Here is a 6,000-nt window from a genome sequence, read left to right as displayed (position 1 = left end):
ATTATTAAGGAGGATAATATAGATTATGGAGGAGATGTCTCCAAGGGAGAGATAACAAGCACAAGTGATGATAAGCTCTCAGAGGTTGAACAACCTTATTTATGGTTGATTACAGCCTTAAAGCGTAGTGTATCTTCCTCACTAGGTGACATGGTAATTAATATCATGAACCAATGAAACTATATAAAACAAAATGGGTTAGGAGAATATGAAGTGCATTATTCCTCAAGGAATGACTCAGAAAGTGACATCACTGATTGGTTGTCTAATCTAAAGAATCGACAACTAACTGCTTAGTGATAGAAAGTGCCATGGAAGATAACGCGTGTTTGGGAGAATTTAGAAATGGATGATAGAGAGTGAGAGAGAGAGAGGAGAAGAAGGAAGTGAGCACATGAGAAGGAAGTTAGGATTCCATTGGATAGTTGTGGGGAGACCTTGTTAAAAAATGTATAGTTCACCAAAGTCAAATAAATGATTTAGATGTTGTTAAAAGTGGACTTAAAATATATAATATAATCTAATTGAGGGAGTTGTGTGTTGAGTTGGAAGAAGAAAAGGTAGTAGCCATAGAGTAAATAAGGGGAGCGAGTGGTAATTTTGTGTCTAGAAATAGATACAATACAAGTGTTGTAAGAGTTATGATCGAGCAAGAAACAATGAGAACTGGCAGATGTGTATCACAAAGTAGAAATCTCCTCATTAGAAGTGGTAGGTAGAAGACAAAAATCTAATTATAGAGGAACGAGAGCTACTTATATGATGCTAACTTTAGAAGAAGGAATATATTTGAGGAAGAAAAACAAGAGATTATATATGCTTTAAAGAAGTGAGTGGGCCTTAATCAAAGTTATGTTCAAACTTTGAAGGATGAAATGGGTTTCCATAGATGGCGAGAAGAACATTTAGAAGCTAAATCCATTGAAGTAGGGGAGAAGAGACAAAGTACTAGATGTAAACAAGTAGCTAGGGGTTTGAAATTGCATCACTCTGAATGTAAGAAGATGAATTCCAATGTGTTGCATAGATATGAGGGAAGCGATAGTAAAAAGAGAAAAATTGAACTTAGTTGTTTTATGGTTTAGTTAGTGGAGACACAAGAGGAGGAATTTTACAAATTTCATGTGATTTTTCCATACATACCAATAACTATTGTGATGAAAGATAAAGATAAAGAAAGAGGTAAGTCAAACCGATACGATCTTTTAGAAGAAATCTTGATGAATATATCTGGAGATATTTCTAAAGTATATACTGAAAGATATTGGTGTACTTATGTACATGATATTGGAACAGAGTTGTCTAAATTAGAAATCGCTTTTGAAGTTGTCTAAATTAGAAATCGCTTTTGAAGGAAAATCCTTATTAATAGGTTCTCAGTGAGAAGGATTTTATCTAGAGGATTTTTAGAAAGATATCTTTATAAGTGGTGTGAACTACATGCAATTGAATAATAAGACGAAGAAATATCATTTTTCTTTGTCGTTCACACTGAGACCGAGTCCTAGATAAAGTAGCTAGTCGTGAGCTCTATTCCTTTATGGATAGTTTTAGTGGATATAACCAAGTGTTAATCCATCCTAAGAATCAACATAAAACGGCCTTTACTATGGAGTGGGGAACCTATACTTATAAAGTTATGCTAGACGTGTTATGCAATGCCTCTTTTACTTTCCAACATGTCATGATTATGGCTTATGAAGATTTTCTTAGGCATTGGATGGAGGTTTTTCTATGCAACTTTGGAACTCTTGGGGATATGCGTGAAAAGTTGGAACAAGTATTCAATGAGGTATTGAGTTTGCAATATCCATAAACCAAGAGAAATGTGTCTTTAGTGTGGAAAGTGGTACATTGTTAGGCCATGTAGTCTTCAGGAAGGGATAGCTATGGATGAAGCAAAGATTAGAAAGATAAATGAGTTGCCTACTCCTAATAATCTTAAATAAATACTGAGATTTTTATACCATGTGAAAACCATTGATGTTTTATCGTAAAATTTACCATAATTGCTTTACCTTGATCTGCCTTACCGAGGAAAGATAATCCTTTTATTTGGACGAAGGAATGTCCAGGAGCTTTTGAGATCCTTAAACAACAATTAGTGGAAGGTCCAACTTTGGTACCTTTGGATTGGATTAAAGAATTCCATATTCATGCACGCTGCTGCTTCAATGATGGCAGTTGGTTCAATGTCATGCCAACTAGATAATAATAAAGTGGATCATCCTATATATTATGCGAGTAGGAAATTAAGAAATGTTCTACGTAAATGGACGACAATGGAAACGGAATGTCTCTCAATGGTATTCTTTGTCTCGAGAAGTTTTTTGATTATATTTTGGGAAATAAATTTATATTCTATGTCAATCAATGAGGATTTGAAATACATTTTGAATAAAGCCAAAATTATACCATGGCAGTAGATGGATGCTTTTATTTCAAGAGTTTCACTTTCAAGTGGTAACTAAAGTAAGAAATTTGCATGCATTGGCCGATCATTTATCTAGGTTATTGATGGATGATTAAGACATTGGGGTGGATGATGATCTGCCAAATGCTCAACTATTTTCAATAGAAACACAAGTGCCATGGTATGATGGCATTGCTAATTTTTTGAGCACGACTCACTATACACCGATAGTAGATAGAAGGGAGAATAAAAAGATTTTGTTATAATCTAGGTCTTATAGTTTTTTGGGTGGTTATCTTTACAAATGTGATAAATGTCGACAATTTAGCCGACCATCTAAAAGTTTTGCGACACCATTGATGCCTATCTTAGCATTGAAACCATTTCAAAAGTGGCAAATAGATTTTGTAGAGCTGATAGATCCCCTATCATGTTATAGATCCAATTAATACAAGTCACCCCTCGTTCAAAGAGTATTTAAAGATAGGGATGTTTAAGACCTCATGGACAAAGTGGTAGTCAAAAATGAACATTTGGAGGGTCAAGTACAAGATGAAGAACACGATATACCACCTACTAATATAAAAAAAGGTGTCCCTATCCAAGATGATGAGGAAGGAATTAAATCCAAGCATAAAGATGATAGTATTGAGTCCACTAGAAGTGGGATAGATCTTTTTGTTGGTCTTGCAATGGGACATATGGATCTTGAGATAGATCAATTTAGCATGTATGGATTTGATGGAAGATGCGATAGATGTTGGGCCAAGATCACCACAATTCATTAAAGAATTTCTCAATTTGCCATTTTTTTAAGTTTATATTTAATTGTATTATAATACATTTGGTGCTTCTTCTTTCATGATATTGGGATCACATTTTGTGCTTCTTCTTTTATGATATTGGGATATTTAAAGCTCTCTGGAATGCTTCTCAGAATGTTTATATTTTTTCCCCTAATATGTGACTTTACATGCGGCAATGCACATGGCTATGCATGAGGCTATAGCCACACACTGGAACTGTGCACACCATCTTGTGGATCCTAAACTTGAGATCATGGTTTTTAACACCCATATGTCAAGTTTTTTTCAATTGAAGATTTATTTATACATGGTCATTCGCACTTAGAGGCATTGTTGTCTTGTGTGTTTGTGGTATTCAAACTCAAAATAACTTCATTTATGAAATACTTCAATCAAGGTCCTTCCTCTATATGCCAACAATAGGTTGTCCTTATGCATGTCAATGATGATTAATCCGTACTTGTACGTTTAATCCCCGTAACATGCCATGCCATTCTCCATATCATCATAATACCTTAATAGAGGTATTTGATGTGACACATTATCATTCGTGTCATCTATTTTCCATACATGAATCGATCTATTTGTTGATCAACATCCACATCGTCCCTTTTCCATCCCTCGATTATTAGAGGTGTTTGGTGATGTCATGTAGGGTGATGCCTAGGGCACTACATATCCAATGCATGTATGCCATGAATGTTGTATCCTTCTACCTGTGTGACATATTATAGATTTCCATGTTGCATGATAATCTATCAAACCGAAACCTTGAATGAGGTATTTCCTTACTCCATGTGGTTTTTTGATAAATATCTGGAATAAGGCATTCCAAAATTATTCACTTTTGACATATGTAAGTATAACAGTACACCACATGTTCACTCCTACACATGATGAGATGTGCCCTAAAAACATCAAAAGGACCCAAAAATGGACCCCTAAGAAGTTGATAAACATTGAACTTCATTTTGACTAACAGGGATGTGCTAAATGATGCTAGGTTTCTTGTGAATTGTACTAGTGTGTCGAGAGAAATAGTTTGTCTTCTGATGTCTTTACAAGACAATTAAAGGAGAAGAAGGACCCCAGGAAAAAGCATGGCGGTGTACTAATTGATGCTAGGTTTCTTGTAAGTTTTACTAGTGTTCCTAGAGAAATAGTATACCTTATCATGTGTTCACAAGAGAACAAAAGAAGAAGGACCCTAGGAAAAGCAAGGCAACTGTGACTTGTATATGGTACCACGTGGAAGTGTAACCTTTGAAGGTACTACTTGGTGTGGAGATTCTATTACTAATAAATAAAAGTACTGTCTCAAAACAAAGAAGGATACAAAGTGAAATTGTATGTGTACGTGTCGAAACAATATGCATGCACAGAATGAGTCCCTATCATTCCTTTCGCAAAAGAAACCTATGTTAATCTCCATTGAAATGTGAGTAAATATAAGGCCTATATATTTTTTGTAACTTGTAATAAGTAGACGTAGCTATAAAAAAAACTGACTAGACTGCATTGGATAGGGTGGTAAAAGATCTTGCTTAGAAGTCAAAATACATTGGAACATTTGTCTGATTACATTGGGTTGAAGGAGGACTTTGGTGAGACAGTGCAAAAACTTTGCAGACCATGTCTCCTATTGCATGGTAGGAGAATCATGGCAAAGATTCTCCACATTTGCAAAGATTGGCCATTCGGGTGTTGTCTTAGGTGTCTAGTGCCTCAGCTTGTTAGCGTAATTAGTCTACTTATGGGTTTATTCATTCGGTTAATTGAAATCGACTAGGTCATAAGAAAGCTAAGGACCTAGTGTATGTGCATAGCAACCTCAGGTTATTATTTAGGAAAGATGCTTCCTATGTCTCACGGCCATGCCAACAACGGGATGTATTGGAGGAAGATGCTTTAGAAGTATGTATTGAGGATCTAATTGATGATGAAACTATAGAACCTACGTAACTATATCATGTCACTCATATGTCACCTATGTATTTTTCACTCTTGTATTTGTCTCTCAATGTTTGATTCATGAGCATTATGGCATTAGGCAAAGGTATTCAGGCATTATCCAGGGATTAATCTAGCATTTAAATCATTAATCATAGTGGTTATAGCATGTGTATGGGGTTGTTCACAGTAGTCATTAAATCATTAAATACCTGCTTGAAATATGCCAAAATATGGGAAGGAGATGCACTGCCACTACCACCACCACTGCTGCTGCCACCAATCTTCCTCTCTATATCTCTCTCTCAACCTTCCTCTCTCTCTTTCTCAATCTCTCCCTCTCTCTCCCAATCTCCATCTCTCTCTCTCTCAATCTCCCTCTTCCAATCTCTCCCCCCCCCTCTCTCTCTCTCTCTCTCTCTCTCTCCCCCCCCATATTTCTCAATCTACCTCCCTCTCTCTCCCTCTCTCCCTCTCTCTCTCTCTCTCAATTATAAAAAGCACGCTTTCCTTAGTTTTCGCAGTGCAAAATAGAGTATGGATGTGAATTTGTAATTTAAAATAACGTCGCTTATGAGACAACATCACTTATACGAAGCCCGTCAGTTTACAGATGTCGTTACAATGTCGCATAAACGATAATTTTTATCTGTCTTTCATATGACGGCTTTAGCAGCAAACGACATGTCATCGCTTACGTGACGTCCGTCACTTTTCCATTCATTTTTTCCCGATCGCTATGGGGGGGTTTTGTTGTGGTGTTTTCTATGCTCAATCACCTTCCTATGATTTGAATTATCAAATACGAGTTGGCTCTAAATTTAAATTATT

Source organism: Cibotium barometz, chromosome 49, assembly GCF_041138505.1.
Source record: "Cibotium barometz isolate CiBa-2024 chromosome 49, ASM4113850v1, whole genome shotgun sequence".
Lineage (NCBI taxonomy): Eukaryota > Viridiplantae > Streptophyta > Polypodiopsida > Cyatheales > Cibotiaceae > Cibotium > Cibotium barometz.
The sequence above is the reverse complement of the archived record's forward strand: the minus strand, read 5'-3'. Positions refer to the sequence as shown.